The 17,418-nt window shown below is 40.0% G+C and overlaps 1 protein-coding gene across 2 annotated transcripts in view; it reads left to right on the forward strand.

Annotated features, from left to right (window-relative positions):
• Positions 1-17,418, forward strand: part of LOC408741 (ras-related protein Rab-37) — a 236,822-nt gene that overhangs the window by 4,118 nt on the left and 215,286 nt on the right. For both annotated transcript variants that reach the window (XM_016911227.2, XM_016911228.2), the window contains exon 2: positions 988-1,062. The gene's annotated coding sequence lies outside the window, so the exon portion shown is untranslated. The remainder of the gene's footprint in view (positions 1-987; positions 1,063-17,418) is intronic.

Below are 17,418 nucleotides of genomic sequence, written 5' to 3' on the forward strand. Positions count from 1 at the left end.
GTTTTTTCACATTTTCTATAGTTCATATACAATCGCATTTTTCTAAGACAATGTATGCATTTTATAATTCTTACAAATGAAGGAATTAAATTGTTTATTAACATTTATAACAATTCGATTATGTTCAAATCTTCATTAATGTATCTTGTTTTCAATATTCATGAAAATTAGTCCTCGTAATTTCATTATTTTTTTCTTTACAGTTGTTTTTATTTAATTTTCATTTTAGATTCATTCAACAATAGAAATTTGAATATGTTTTATTCGCTATCTCGTTCGATATATTATTAAGATGTTCATAATTCAATTCTATGAATTTGTAAATTTTACTTTGTTCGTAAATATTTTCGACCGATATTGTACTCGTTTGTCATTTCGCTGGATTAACCAGTGAATTTGTAACGGAAACATGCTAGCTGTAATCTAAACTTTGCGCATACTTAATATCCATCCGTGTTGATGAAATTTAGCGTGGAATATCACAGAAGTGTCAGTTGTAATAAAATAAATTAATCCGCGCATTAAACAAGTAATTCTTATTCAGCAATTATCAGAGTTTTCAAAAATTTTTTAACAAGTCTTTTTATCTTTAACATTGTTAATTTGATTAGATAGAATTTTTTATTTTTTGTTTAGATAGCATGTTTAGAAAAAATTATTTACCTTTTATAAAATTTTCCTCTATTTTAAATTAGTCAAGATAGATGGATAGAAATTGTATTATATTTAACTTTTATTTCCTTTTATATCATTGTGATTCATTAATGATCCATGGAATCATAAATTGTCTTTTACTAGATTTTCTAATTAAGTTACTTTCATGATGCAATAATTACCTATCAGTACTTATTTATCAATTCACTACCTTAAAAATGCTTATAATAGATTTCTGCATGGTTCTTTTTACCACGGTTCTTATCATTCCTAATTCATCACTGTCTAGACTTAATACCATCATCAAGTTAACACTATTTTCTTTATTTTCAGGCAGTTTTTCGTATGGACGACTAGCTACCTTCATCGGTGATTTGTCAAGCATGCACATAAAGATCCGGTAGATGTGTAAGTACCTATGTAAAGTCGATTATTAATTCAGCAGTGGAAACCCGCTGCATAGGCTTGATGCAATGTACCGCTCTTTATACGGACGGACGCATTACGCCTTGTGCATAAGCATGACGAGCTTATAGACATCCCTCAATTAATTTTATTGTTCAAATCATTTTTTACATGAATTCCATGGAATCAAAATTAATAAAATGATTACGTAGATATCTATAATGATACAGAGTTTGAATGAAAGATTAAATATTTCAGTAAAAGAACATTGTATATAATTATTTAAAAAAAATTCTATAATAGTAACATAATAATCAAAAGACTTAAAATTCATAGTTTGAAATTGTAAAATTGTGAAAAAAGACATGAGATTAAATAATTGATAAAAAAGTTAAGTACATCTTATCAGATCAACTGAGATTCAGATCTCTGTTTTTATACATTTTTCATAATTCATATATTCAAATATTTAAACATAAACTAGCTTTTTATCAATTTTAATCGCGATTTTATTAATTTGTTCCATTGAATACTAAAACTAAATATAGGATAATCTGCAAAAAATTTACTCGAATTTTTCGTGCATGTATTTCGTTACATGGGAAAAATTTTATTATTATCAAATTATTTATTTCATCGTGCGTTTCTCCGTTAATTTTCTCTGTCCTTTTCGATCGTCATTGCACAACGAAAACGAAAAAACGAAACGAACATATCGAAATCAAATTCCTCCACCACTTGTTTCAATTCTGGTATGAATACTAGAATAGTTTATTAGATTATTGCGCCGACAGTCTCCTGTAATCGTTACATCATTCATCTTTATCTCCCATATTCTATACATATCTATCAGTATACAAGAGATTTAATTCGCGAACGTGCGCTTATGCACGTGTATATTGCAAATCGGTACGATGTTACGGGCAAAGCGAGTGTATGTCGCGTTATCGGGCCCATGTTATCGCCGTGAACTCGTCTCACGGCGCTTAAGTGCGCTCCGTTGGCTCACGCGGAACGCCGCGACTCCCACGTATACTGCTTACACATGCACGTGCGCGCGCGCGCGCCTGCGTTCGCGCGAGTACCAGCGAAAAATTTCTCGACGCTCGAGAGCCTCCACTGATTAGGTAACGGCGAACGAGTATCTTTTTTGCTTGGTCGTTCGCTTCGAAACGAACAATTTTCGTATTTTTCTATTTTCCTTCGTATTTTCGATAAAATTTGGGAAAACGATCGATGCATCGAAGATTTTTTGCTTCATCTTTTTTTTCCCTAGAAACGAACGATTTTGAGTATTGAGTACGTTCGTTTCCACCCGGTTTTGGGGGAAAATTTGGGGAATTTTGGGGGAAAGGAAACAACACATCACGCGATATTTTTTTACTAATTTTCCCCTATTTCTGGATATAGCGGTTTCCACCGGATTTTGGGGGAAAATTTGGGGAATTTTGGGGGAAAGGAAACAACACATCACGCGATATTTTTTTTACTAATTTTCCCCTATTTCTGGATATAACTGGTGTATAAGGTTCGCCTCGATGCGATGAATTTTGCGGAAAAGAATTTTCTAAATGGAAAATTTATTCGAATTTTACTCGAATCGAACGTTGATGCGATTTATACCTTTATGTTCGTACAGTCTTTATATTTTAAAATATGATTATATATTTATAAAATGGACAGATATAATATACTTTTATTCGTTTATTTAGACCGTTAATTTTAAGTTTAAGTTAATGAACGCTTTCATCTTTTAAGATTACTTAATTTTCATCGTAGGAAGAATATAAGAATATTATCGATACAGCAATTTCATATAGGTAGGTAGAAATTAAGTTAAATACTTTATTATTACGATTCCCTCGATTGGTCTCAATATCGAGTTCGATTACCGTGTTGTTTTAAATTACGGTGTTGCATATGATCTTACGATATAGCGCGTATGAAATATTCTGAATCGAAGTGGCTAAAAGGTTAAATGGAAAGCTATTTTTCGCTGATCGTTAAAGTATCGTTTCATCTAGTAACGCGAGGATGTAATAAAGATACGCTGGCCACTCAGAAATTACGTAATACCGGTTATAATGGCGCATAAAGCGCATATACAACTTCTCCGATCGTTATACGGCGTCAATGTTAAAGATAAACCGAAATTCCCAGTTTTTTAAGGATTTTATAATAATAAGTAAATCATATTCAATCGGGAATGTTATTCCCCTTAGAAACTTTTCTCTTCTCGATCGTTTATTTTTGATTAAAGATAATTCTGAAAATTTAAAGATCCTGATAATCGACGTTTCGTTTCATTCATAAGTGGTTAAGTATTATTTTAATCGCGTTATGTTTCTTTAAATTACCTATAATATTATTAAATCCTTTATTTTATTATTCATAAGCGTAATGTATAATTAAATTAATCGACAATTTCTTTTTTAGAATTCAGCCAAATATTTCTTTTCACTATATTCCATCTTTCCATCATCGTTTTCCGTTCAAAAACGGATTTTTAAACGTAAAGTTTCTTTTTCATTAAAAAATATAAAACTAGGGAAAAAATAAGTGAATAATCTTAAGAATACCGAAGAATCCTTTTCGAAATTCGTCATTTTCCATTCGAATGAAAACTCGAATTAAATATTGCTCGACACGTTTCAGATATCTACCGTAATCGTAACACATTACCGTAGTTACTACCTGAAAACGCTACTTTGGCAACCGGTGCTCCGACCAAAATTTAACGTCGTCAAAAACGGTCGTTGGCTCGAGTGTTGGAGTCGCGCGATAACGCGTGGGAAGGCGACGAGGACGTTCCTTTTCATCGCACGAGCGGCCGCGCGTGTTGGTCGATGATAAATAGAGACAATATACGCGATAGATATCGTATCTCGATCGAAGTGTCGGCACTCGTTCGATTTTCAAGCATGCTTCGTCCGACCGATCGAACCAGAAAAAATCAATCTTTTTCTAAAATTCGCACTTGGATAATTCTATGATCGTTTTTCATCCAGGCCAAGGAAAATTAGAATGGAATTTTCGTTTTCTAAAACTGAAATCAAACTTACTTATCATCGATTCGTCCCTACGATTCGAGAGAAAATTTTTCCTGACGTAAAATTTGTAAAATTTGATTACAATTCGCGAAAGCAATAATCGAATCTGTGGAATGAAATACTCGAAAATGAGAATAAAAAAAAAAAATAATAATTCTCCAAAGTAGTTTTTATAATAGATTTCTTTTGAGACGTACTTTTAAAACATAATGAAAAGTGACGAGGAATTTTTATTACATTTGCATTGCACTTGGTACAAAGTTGGTCGGCACGGGAGAAAATTTTCCCGCCTCGCAAAGCATGAAAAATTCGATTATACCGGTTCATAGAGGTGATATCGGATTCAGTGATCGTGGCCCGATACGTATATATTCATCGGACGTGCCGCTAATTGGCACGATCATTATTCAATTATAAACTAGATTTTCATGGGCGGCGATGAACGCCAACCGATGCTGGTTTCACTCGTGTTTTCCCTCGATATCATCCATTAATTCTATCCACGTACGATCGACAGATGATATTGGTAATTAGATAGATGGCGGAACGTTGCGAATGTTTAGTCGAATATTATATGACCTATTTTGTATCGAATACAACCGCTTGCCACGCTTGTCCATTCAATCCAATTCGATCCGAATGGAAACCGTGATTTCGCCTCATCTTCGTCAAATTGCACCTGTTAATCCGAGAGATTATTACGCGGCCGTTTTATGCGCGCCACAATTTATGTACCAATATAGATCGATAGGTGGTAAATTATTGAATTTAATCTATTATTGTGGATAACAATTCGTCGATTAGTTTTAACTACTGTTACATTCGAAATTATATGTGTTTATATCCTACTTATTTTAGTTCGATGAATTTGAAATTTTTGCGCACTCATCGTCGTTCCACGTATCTTTTCGCACAAGTTTACAACAATTTTTTCATAATATTTTTCTCAACTACTATCATTTCGTTGCATTTACAAAAATTAGGGAAATTTTCGTTACGTTATTTATTATTTCGGTCCTTTTGAAAATTTTCCACGAAAGAATGATAAAAGATTCGGTGAAAAACGATGACGAAGGAGGGATATCTACCTGCGCACTGTTACAAATTTTCCCGGCTCCTTTCACGGAAACAAGATATCCTCGGTTTATTTTTGGCCCACCCTATAGGAGTCAGAGGCGGCCTGCAACTTGTTGCTCGATTTTGAGTCCGGCCTGCTGGGCCCTACCATTTTGTTAGCTTGCCAGGTTCCGGGGCCTTCCCTTCGTCCACTCGTCCCAACGCGAAGATGTGGTAGAAACTGCTTTCTCTATTCCCTTATCCTCCACCCCCATTTTCTTTCCTTCCTTCCTTCTCTTTCTTCGATACGCGCTTTTCCTGCCTCGACGAATTAACCATTTCTGGGGAGGAAACATTTTCTACGATTTTTTCCCTCGTTTAACTTGAAATTTTAAACTTTTCCATCACGATTTTTTCATAATTTTCATAATTTATCTTCGACGAATCTTTCTTGATCGAAATTCGTTAAAAAGTTATGGAAATTATAGAAGTATTGATAAATTTTCACGATTCTGGTTTTTCTTTTTTTCGTGACTTGATAGTTTTATTCGCGAGAACTTAGCTTAATAAATTCTTTGTGGCACGAGTGATATAAAACAGGATAGATGTATTATTTTCTACGAAGAGAAATGGAAATGGACGTTAATGTCTCTCTCTTTCTTCAAAACTGCTTTGAGCATTAAACGTTGTACGTCGATCAGCGTTAATTTTAATATCGGAGAGACTCGGGAATTTTCCATTTGGCTTTCGGCCATCACAATTTTTCTAACGTGTCTGTACGATATTTAATTTAAACTTAAATACCGGACAAATTAATACGAATACGAATTATTACGAGATACGGATTGAATCTTTATTTTTCTGTTTTTTAAGTATTTGAGTTAGTTCCTTTTTTTTCTAAATGAAATAATTGGCTAATCGTATCTTTGACTCGATTGTTGCAAGAATTACCAAATAGGATAAAATGGTTAAATACAAAATTTACGGTAGATTCTTTTCGAAAACGTTTCTCTTCTCTTTCTCTCTGCAAATCTCATTTTCTTATTCCATTTCTCTTTCGAGAAATAATAATTTTCCGAATCTATTATTATTCTCAAATAAACAAAGTCGAGATTGTAATGATAATCCGGATATTTCGATCTTATTTTATATATCATAATCTCTCTACTTTCACGGTAAAGCACGGAGGAATCGGTATCGTGGAATTTTCGACGCGATTGACAAATCTTCGCCACTCTCTATGTCTTCAGTTTTCACATATCCTAGTGGCCGCGAACCGTGCCCGTCTTTATGGGCCGTTCTATTTTCGATTTCGTCTCGTAAACTCGCGTAAATCCGCCACACCCTCCTTTTGTTCCCCAACGGAATCCCGACTCGCGTTACCCTTCCATTTACATTCTCCTTAAATATAAACAAGCATCGAATCCAACTTAATCGTTCGAATAATTAATCGAGGCTCGTCCTTTGTTTTCATTCTCGAATTCCAAAATTTATCGCGAGTCTCTTCGAAACGTCCATCCACTTTCTTCCTTCTCCCTTTCCACCCTTTTTTAATATTCCATTCTTTTCAACCAAATATCGGCGAGACACACGAACGATTAAAAAGACGCGAAGAATAGGTCAGATATCGATGGTCGTCCAGAAAAAATTGACGCTTCCTCTGAGAACGGACGTCGAGGAGGGTTTTCCAGAAAATCGTTCTAACTTTTACGATTCTCGGCCGATTCCGACGAAATTTGAAATGTAAGACGGCGAAACGATAAGGAATCCGTCCGTGAAAGAATCATCCCGATATCTTATCCAGAAGCCGAGATATTAATTGGCGGGTTTCGGTCTGCGCGCGGACGTACGAAATCGCGTACCGCGTCTGCGCAGGTTTCCTGCCTCTCTCGAGCCAAGTGGAACTTTCCACGGCACGAGACTCGACGACCTCGACGTTGGTATCGATATCTCGAGGTGAAATCATCGTGTTTCGATCGAGACCACCCGCTGCCAGTAAAATTCGATCGGAATTATTATTATTTTTCCGGGATCTCGATTGGCCGACTACGACTCTTCTTCCTCTCCTCTCGATTGCCCCTCCTCCCTCCAAACTTTCGCGCTTTTTCCAAACACTTGCGCTTCGTCCAATCTTTGATAAGACTTTCTTTCTTTTCTTATTCGATGGAATGTTACGTTATTGATTTCGGTCTGTTCCAATGTTTTCTCTCATTCTTCATCATTCGCACTCTTTTCTTCCGTCGCAAGGAAATTCTAATTTTAGAAGTTTGACCGTTGGCTTTTTTACGTAATTCAATTAAATTTAATTAAATGGCTCTTAAATCGGTTCATCGACCGAGTCAAAAAAAGAAATTTTGCGCCCAAAAGAGGAAGAATAAGGTGAAACGAGTTTCTCGTTCGGTTTAACTCGTTTTTTTCTTTTTTATCTTAACACCTTAAACACACGACGTTAACTCGTTCTCGTTTCAACGCGAAACTTATAACAAAATCGAATCGAAGGAATTGAATTAGTCAGCGATTAGTTTTCAAATCGAAAAGATACACGAAAATCTGTCGGCGATTGGATCGAAAAGGAAGGATTAATCGTAGGTCTCTAACCCGGAAACGCGTGCACGAACGAAAGAAATTGGCAATCAGGCTCCGATGAATCGTGTATTCGCAAAGAATGACGAGGATCTTCGGTGTTACTCTCTCATCTTCGGCGTTTCACGGAGAGATGCTTCCAGTGGAAAGATATATCAAGCCCCACCGTCCCCCCTCTCTCTTTCTTCTTCCGTTTCGCGGATGCGTTTACGAGACCGCCGATCATTCCCTCGTGCTCGTTTCTTTGCCCCGGTAGAAACCTGTTTCGAACGAATTACCGCCACCGAACGAATTCGCGCTTCCAGAAAATCCCTCTCGCACTCTTTTTCTCTACGTAACCTGCACGATCTCCTCCATCCTAAGAACCTTCCCTGTATTAACGAATATCCAATCATACCAAATGAATACATAAATCCTTTTTCCAAGAATAGATCGACCACTCTCCGATCCATTCTCCATATTTTCTTTTCAAATCTCTTCGAAAAAGGAAAAGAGAGAGAGAAAAGCAATCGTTTTAGTTCGAGATGCTATGCGCAGAGAGAGACAGAGAGAGAGATCAGACGATTAACAAAATTTGCAAAAGAAAGAGAAACAAGAGGTTGTTGAGAAATTCTTGTAGAAAGGACAGATTCCACATCCTCTGTTCACCTGTTACTTCCTTTTCACCTCTCTCCTCTCTCCCTCCCCCGGCGTAAACCACCCCTCGAAGGAGGGGAAGGCGACGGTACGAAAAATCATAGAGAAGTTGCGGCTGGAAGAAGGAGAAAAAGGGCACGTACCGGGGTGCATTTGCGGGGAGAGAAGGCTCGAAGGGAGAGAAGGGAAGGAGGGAGAGGGAGAGGGGGAGGGGGAGGGTAGGGAGAAAGAGATGGGGAGACCCTACACCCACCCCGGGACGATAATTCCCGTCGTCATGGAAACACCTCCGAGGCGTCCCTATGTCAGTCCACCCCCGCACCCCACAAACACCACCCGCCCTCTACCCCCCCTCGCCCGTTGCCTCTTCTACCACCCTCCGGCCCCCCTCCTCGAGCCCCCCTTTCGCGAGTCCACCAGGAACTCGTATCGATCCGCAGACGAGTTCGAGGTCCTACGTATTCTACGGGGAGTGTTACTGACAACGGGATCGTCTCTCTCTCTCTCTCTCTCCCTCCCCTTCTGTTTATCTTTCTCTTTTTCCCTAGATTTTTCACCTCGCTCCTTCTTCCCCCGTCCGTTTCGACTCCTCCGCGTGGCTTCTCCCCGTTCTATCCGTCCTCGTCGTCCTTATTTCGGGAGCGAGAAGAGTAGTACTCCCTTTCCCCACCCTCCGAGTTATCAGGAATCGCGCGTTATTGGATCTCGCCGCGTCTGTGTTTGCCTCCACGCGTTTGCTGCACGCGTTCCATCTCGCGATCCTCGCCAAAGACGAAACGTTGCTCGTCGAGAGACGTCTATGAACTCTCGTTTCGTTCGATCGGCACGCTTCTTCGCTCGAATATATGCAGTTGTATTCGTTAATCGGGGAGGAATCGAAACGGTTGCTTTCGTGATTTATGGATGGCAGGATAGGATAATGATTCTGTTGATAATTAATTGATTGTTTTATAGTCAAGAAATATGGCTCGATGTTACGGTAAATGGTTTATCGGAGCGATATTTGTTTTTAAAAATGGATCACGCGTAAATTATTTTACGTGTTTACGAGTATTGCAGCTCCTCGCCCATTTTGCAACCCTGCTATGTCGTTTATACCTGCTTTATTATTTTTGGCAAACTACCAATGAGACACGGACGGTAAGGATTCCTTCACTCCTTATTGGCCCGGCTCCTTTCAGATTCGGGGATGCGCTTGGCCTAACTGACCGCGCTGTCCTAACTTTCAGTCTACCTTCGAGCAATACTCACAATAATTCACGCCGATTCCAAATTCTAAATTCTTTCATTTTTGTACATTGCAACAATTTAAACGTTGCTCAACGTCAATTTAAATTCCTGCAAAAGAAAACGAAAATGTTAGAGGGAGGAGTTAAACCCTGCTCCCTAAAAAAAAAATCTCATTACTTATGGGACGGTCTAATGCAAACCACGCTGGCCTGACAGACAGTTTCCCTTCGATTTTTATCCCCTCCCCCGCCTGGTTCCAACCCCTTCCTTCCTTTCCAGAGGCTGAACGTAGCCCGTGCAACTCGTATCATCGAACTCGGATCCGCGTATCGATGTCCGATATAAGCCACCGCGTAGAATTAGGCGTGCGATTTCGACCCGCCGCGTAACAAGATCTAACCCCTACCTCCTCCCCGCTCGAGCTCCCCTTCTTAGTTCGTGCCCCCTTCTGATCACTCTCTTTCCGTTCCTCTTTCTATCTTTACGCGGCGGGATCCTAGCAAGCCGTTTGCCCGCCCGGATACGGAAGCGTTCCTCGTCGCTACCGGTTGTACCGTGAGACCAATTTCAGAGATGGACGTCGACTTTGTCGATCGATTCCTTCGATCGATGTTTATTTTATTCGACTTTTCGTCCACTTTCGTATTCTTCAAACGAGTGAAATAATTTTATTGCAGGTTGATACATTCTTCGATTCTTCGATAGTTTTTTTCTTTTCGACTGTGTCGAGAAATTTATCGATAAATCGATATACGTATGTTCAAAAAAGGGTATAAAAATTCTCTATAACGATTTTGAATAATGAGAAACGCAGAAGGATCGGTTGTTAGATCCAGATCCCGGCCGCGTGGAACCGGCATCGTCCGGTTTCCCAGCCGGCGCTCTGGCGTAGCGAGACAGCCGCTAGAAAGTTTTAGGAAACGCGTATATAACAACGCGTCGGTGCATCAGCGTCGATGCGCGCGTCTGCTCTTTTGAAAAACGAGGGGGGGGGGAAAGAAAAAAAAGGAAAAGGAGAAAGAAAAAGGGAGACAACAAACCGCTCCGAACTCTCTCTCTTCTCTCTTCTCTTCCTCGCTCCTTCTCTCTCACTTTCTTCTCTCTTTCCTCGTTCTCTCGAGCGCGTAAGCCATCCGCGGATACGGACTCACCAACAACGTACACGTGCACGTGCACACGCGGACGCGCCGTTGTGCGCGAGCGTATTATCCGTCTACGGTGAGAGAGCGCGAGACCTTCGTCTCTTTTGCCAGCCCTCTCGCCACTCTCGCGTTACCTTCTCTCTTTCTCTCTCTCTTTATCTCTTTCTTCCTTCTCCTCCCTGCGTCTATCCATCTCTTTCTCCCCGAATCTATCCGAGCGTCTATCTTTGTCCCACCGCGCTTCTTCAGCCTGTTTCGCTTCTATCCGTCTTTCTTTAACCGTTGGTTTCTCGCATTCTCGCCGTCCTTCTCCCTCTCGACTCGTTCGGCCGGTAACGTCTCTCTTCTTTGTCGGCCGAGAGTAGACCGTCCGTCTCGCTCCGACACGGTCGCTGTCTCGCCTCCTCCGTCTCTCTCGCGCAACCGCTCCGGACGCGATAAAGTATACGTTTGTCCTCGTCGTGCGCGCGGATGGCTCCGTAATACGTCTCTCTCGCTTTCACCGCGTGATCTACGGGTGCTCCGCCGCGGGATCTACGGCGCCGACGTGCAACAACGTGCCTATTACACGTAACAACGGATTGAATTTTGCGTGTAGTAGAGTGAGAGAAATTTTGAAAACGAACGTTTTACATGTATATGTATATATATATATATCGTTTCGAAGAGTTGAAATTAATGCTGGATCATTTTCTGAACGCGAATCTATCCAGAGTTTTCGATCGGGAAATACGTTTTCGATTGGATGGATAAATGTTGTTACGCGAAAGGATCTTTATTAGAACGATTGTCGAATATTCGAATGGGTACTCACGGATATTTTAAATACCTTTTTAGAGACATTTTCTCGTGTCTATTTTGATATCTTTCGTGAGTTTTTCCTCCGATGTTTTGATGTAACGTTTGGAGATTTCCATGGGATACGTTATGCATGCAGCGTGATAGATAATTATGTAAATTTCGTGGGATGACGCAATAGGTAAGAATTCTAGCGACTAGAAAACTTGTCCCCGTGTCGCTTTGAACGTGGTTGAACGTAGTTTCGTACGATGTACAGGACCGCCTTTATTATCGCGTAAATGAAAATTCCCTTTCTCCGATTATAATGTAATATTGTTTTTAATCACTATCGATACTGTTTCGATTCGAACAGGAAGAATTTTCTTCTTTGAAAAGAAAAGAGAAATCGAATCCGAAATCGCAGGATACGTAAATTCTAATAACTTGATATTTGCCGAATTCAATTGAACGAACGGCACAGAACGAATCAATGAAATCTCTACAAAGGTAAAAATTTCAAGCATACGAGTTATAAATATATTAATTCGCTCGAATCCACGAATAACGATTCTCCTCCATTTCCAACTCCATTATCCAAATAATTCTCGTGTTTTATTCGTTCAAAATATTGATTTCTGCTACGTATTTCTATTTCTCGTTTTTCGCCCCCCTCTCTCGTCTCCGATTCGTTGCATATTTAAAGAAATTAACGATTAAGAGGAGCGAACAGGTTGGCAGAAGAATGCATCATACGGCCAACAAGCCAGACGCATCGCTTTACATCGGATGCGTTTTAATAATATTCGTGGATACGACGAAACTCCGATACCCTTGGATCGGAAGGCCTTTGAATGTCGAATGCTAATAAAATGGAAATCGTCAGAATGATGCATGTAAATATTGTGTTTTAATTAACGGTGCATCGTTCGTTCGAGTTTTTTAACCGTTTGAGATGTAATGAACCTCGTCGGTGATATATTCTTCAGGGGAGGGAGTGGTAACGGCGCGATACGAAAAAAAAAATAAAAATGAAATCTCGTGTTACATATCTCCCCATCGTTTCGTTTATTATTCTTCTAAAATCTAAAATATTATCAATCGAATACGAAACGCGAGAATAACGTAGAAATCGAAACGAAGATATAATCGATCCGATGCTTTTGCTCCAACTAAATTTCTTCCCTGATAACTGACTAAATACACGGTGATCGTACACGATGTAGACACGATGGAATTGGAATTGGTATCGAAAATTTCGCGAATTTTCGTGAAAAACGAAAGGAAGAAATACGCGCTAAGCTGAATTCGATCGTAGATATAGCGACAAGCCGTGCTTTAATTAACGCGAAAATTCTGCGCGAAATTTCCTGAACGGATTAAACGATTTTCGTGCGCGCGCGTGTGTCGGTAGAATCTGCTCGCTTTGCGCTTTGAAAATATAATTGAAACTCGAAACGTTGTTCGTGGTACGCGCTTTTTCGATTTATTTTCGAAATTAGTTCGTTCCCTTTTCGATATTAATGATTGACAAATCTAGGATATCGAAAGAATGCTCGAAAGATCAACATCTTCAACAATTCCTCCGATTCGAATTTTCGCGATATTTTCGTACAAGAAAAAAAGAAAAAACGCGTTAAATTCGCGATTACAGTTTATCAGATGGTTTATCACATTTGTGCATTATCGGTTGTTATTACCTTCGTAAAATTATGGCTTCCTCCTTCGTACGACGCGGCTGGCTTCTCTCGCGATAGATAAGTATCTGCATCGTGAGGCTTCAATGACCACATTTTTCCTCGGGTTCCTTTCCGTTCCTCTCCTCTTTCTATTTTTCTTCCTCCCCGGCTCTTTTTTAACGCGACTATCACTCGCGTTCAACCGGTATACGAGCTGGCCGATGCGCGATTAAAACGCTATCGCTGTGTCGCGCGATAAACATCGAATGTTACAGCTGTGTAACGACATTATAACGCGAGTAATAAACTTTGCCTAGCCTCCATTAACGATTCTATCAACAATCATTTTTCCAACGCGGATCTTTCACCGTCAACCATGGTGGCCATAGCCATATTTTTGCCCCCCCCCCTCCTCTTTCGACATTTGCTTATTTTTTTCGTTTTTACACCTTTTCACGCGACTTGTAATGGATTTGTAATGGATCGTCGGATGGATGAATGGAATTTACGCGAAAAACGTATACGCGTGTACAGATTTATCGTTGATATTACATTGTAATATTCTCTAAATTCTTATGGGGGATAAATTCACGTAAGAACACGTGCGGATTAATGATTCGCGACAGAAAGCAGAGATAAAATTTCTATTCGACGCGTATCATCGAACGCCATAGTAGAATTCGGCAAAGAATGTTGAACCGATTCTAGGGATCCCTAGAATTGTTTTTTCGGTTTTCGGTCAGACGGAAAATTTAATTTTATCACGAGCTCGTTGCGTCATCGAAGTCCATCTTGACTTCTTATTTATCTCATTAAAATAATAACAATATCCTGCTTACAAGAAGAGGATCGACGATCTAAATTCGCTCCACTCTCAGATATTCCAATTTTCTCTGTCGATGCGCAACGCGTGAACTCTTAACGCCTTCGAAATCCTTAACGAAACTTGGAAACACGACTCGTCGGCCAAGACCAAGATTTCTCGTTAGAAAACTCGAGAGCAACCCCCCCCTTCCCCCCCGAGTCGTGGCCCGGTCCCAGTAATCCCACAGGGAACGATTCGTCATGATCGTCAGTCGGTCGCCTGGTTGGTTGAGCCGGCATGGAAAGCCATTGTTACGCTCCTATGAGTGCCATTCGCCGTCTCTCTCTTTCGCTCGTGGCGCCCCCATCGGCTGTCCTCGAGTGCGAGGAGGAAGGAAGGACGGAGAGAGCGCGAGCGGAACAAGGAAGAGAGCCGTTTCCCTCCCGCAATTATAATTACCCTTTCGTGTCCGCGTGGCCAAACGGCCGCCGCGTCTTTTCCTTCCTTCCTTCCTTCCTTCCCCGTTTTCCTTCCTCTTCTCGCCTATCCCTCTTTCTTCCTCATCATCGGCGCGGCTCATTGATTTCTTTCCTTTTTGCTCGCGTCGCCTTTAATAAACTCTCTTTGACTTCCTCCCTCGTTCAACAACCGCTCTGTCTTGCTCCAGTTAATTCACCGGCCTTTGACAACCGTCCTCGTCGCGCCTACGCCTCTTTCACCGCCACTCTTTCTCTCCTTTCTTCCCGTCCACCGATCCTCCTCCTCCTCCTCCTCCTCCTCCACCCTTTCGCGTTTACACGCGGCGCGTTCCTTTCATCGAATCTTCATTTTTTTTTAGAGACGTTTGTTTCTCCTCTCTCTCTTCTTTCCTCCGCCGCGTTCTCTCGTCCCCGCGCTCGGAGGAGAAGCGTACGAACGGGGCCGCATACCGAAAACCCGAAACCGGGGTGCAGGAGAGAGAATGAGAGTTAAGTGACCCGAGCACGACTCACGTGACTCCCTCGTGCAATGAGGCGCGCGCGAGTTTCAACCTTGTGAAGGTTGCTCCGTGCTTGCTCGTTTGCCCCGCTTCGAGAGTGGGGGCAGTTCCGCTTCGGATTATAAATATCCTGGTTAATCGTAAAGCGGCGCAGGTTTTAGGATCGCTGGAAATTATTCCATTTATTTGCTTGTTTTTCTAGGAAATTCTAGAAGAATTCTCAATTGATCTATTTGGTTTAATTTTTCGCAGGATTCTTAAAAGGTGTTATTTTTTTTTGATTAATAATCGAGGTGAGATATTATTCAAAAGTGGGGCCGATGGTATATTTTTTCCCCTATTTTTCGAAGTCTTTTCGAAGACATTTCTTTTCCAAGATCGCAAATATCGTGGAGGATTATCGATTTTCCAAGCGTGGAACTTTACACTTAGGGATAGGTAAATGTAATTAATCGTAGTGGAACAGGATGATATTCTTATCGTAATGTAAATTTCAACTTCTCTATTCGCGGTTCCCTTAAAGTTATTTTTACGAGTTTTGCCTCAATTAACGACAAATAAACGCGTATTTTGATTTCGATCGCAAGATATATCAAATGTTCCGTTTCGATTAATCGTCGAACGAATTGGAAAGGAAATAAATTTAAGAGTCTTTTATTTTTCCTTAGATTCTGAATTTTCTTTTCCCAACTTTCACCCGCGGTAAATTGATAACAAGATCGGGGGAAGACCGGTTTACAACGGAATAAAATGGTTAATAGAGCTTAATCCACCATTTCACGCGATATATTACGAAATGACGCGTGAAAAAGGACTAGCATCGAATTAACACTCTCTATAACAGGCTCCACCCTATCTGCATTCAAACACTCCTTCGTTCGCGCTCATAAATCAGCACGGTTTCCGCGTAAACGTATTTATCAGCGGACCGTAATGCCCCATTACTTCTCGGCTAAACCGAGTACTATCTATAAGCCGCATTATCACACCAGGCAAACACCTGCTTCCAACGATGGATCGTTTCTTTACTTTTTTAAATTTCTGTCCGAACAGAATCCGAGATTCTAAGTTTTAAACCATCTCTTTATCATCTACGAACATCACTGAACTTCTGAAAAACCTGATTTTCCATTTATATGATATGTAAAATTCTCGTTATCGCAATATAGAAACTTGGATTTACAGAAAAAAAGAAAACGGAGAGTGAAAAATTAATTATAAATATCTTTCTTCCCAAAGATTCTTGGAATGTTGCGATCTTTCTAAATCATCTCTGTATTATCTACGAACATCACAGAACTTCTGAAAAATGTGATTTTCCATTTATGTGATACGTAAAATTCTTGTTATCGCAATATAGAAACTTGGATTTACAGAGAAAAAAATTAATTATAAATATCTTTCTTCCCAAAGATTCTTGGAATGTTGTGATCTTTCTAAATCATCTCACGAACATCATAGAACTTCTGAAAAACCTGATTTTCCATTTATATGATACGTAAAATTCTTGTTATCGTAATATAGAAACTTGGATTTACAGAGAAAAAGAAAAGTGAAAAATTAATTATAAATCTTTCTTCCCAAAGATTCTTGGAATATTGTGATCTTTTTAAATCATCTCTTTATCATCTACGAACATCACAGAACTTTTGAAGAATCTGATTTATATGATACATAAAATTCTTGTTATCGCAATATAGAAACTTGGATTTACAGAAAAAAAGAAAACGGAGAGTGAAAAATTAATTACAAATATCTTTCTTCCCAAAGATTCTTGGAATGTTGTGAGATTCTTTCTAAGTCATCTACGAACATCATAGAACTGAAAAACCTGATTTTCCATGATTTTATATGATACGTAAAATTCTTGTTATCGCAATATAGAAACTTGGATTTACAAAGAAAAAGAAAACGGAGAGTGAAAAATTAATTAATAAATATCTTTCTTCCCAAAGATTCTTGGAATATTGCGATCTTTCTAAATCATCGATTTAAACAACGAACCCTTCCTACCCTTACCATCAACCCTCCCCCTTTCTCCAGAAAAACAATATGAAAAGCGACACGTATAATAAAACGCACGTGACAATCTTCTTCGAACCGGGTAGAGTAGGTAATTCCTAGCTCGAATTCGTGCAAGTAGCCGCTTTTGTGCCGCGAAAAGAATCGTCATCCGGTTGTTCCATCACCTGGTAATTTCCACGTCCTCTCGTGTCCTGTCAACGATACCTGCGCAAGCCGGAAAATGAAACGTTCGAAATCCTCGAAGGGAGAGAGAGAGAGAGAGGGCGGGGGGGTCCGAGCGAGAGCGCGAGACCGGAAGTGGAGAATGTGGGGCGGTGATGGGCCACTTCCGGTGGTCCCTGTGCACGCCTCGTACGTACGCCAAGTCAGTCGGACTGTGACCACGGCCGTCTCTGTC

Source organism: Apis mellifera, linkage group LG3, assembly GCF_003254395.2.
Source record: "Apis mellifera strain DH4 linkage group LG3, Amel_HAv3.1, whole genome shotgun sequence".
Lineage (NCBI taxonomy): Eukaryota > Metazoa > Arthropoda > Insecta > Hymenoptera > Apidae > Apis > Apis mellifera.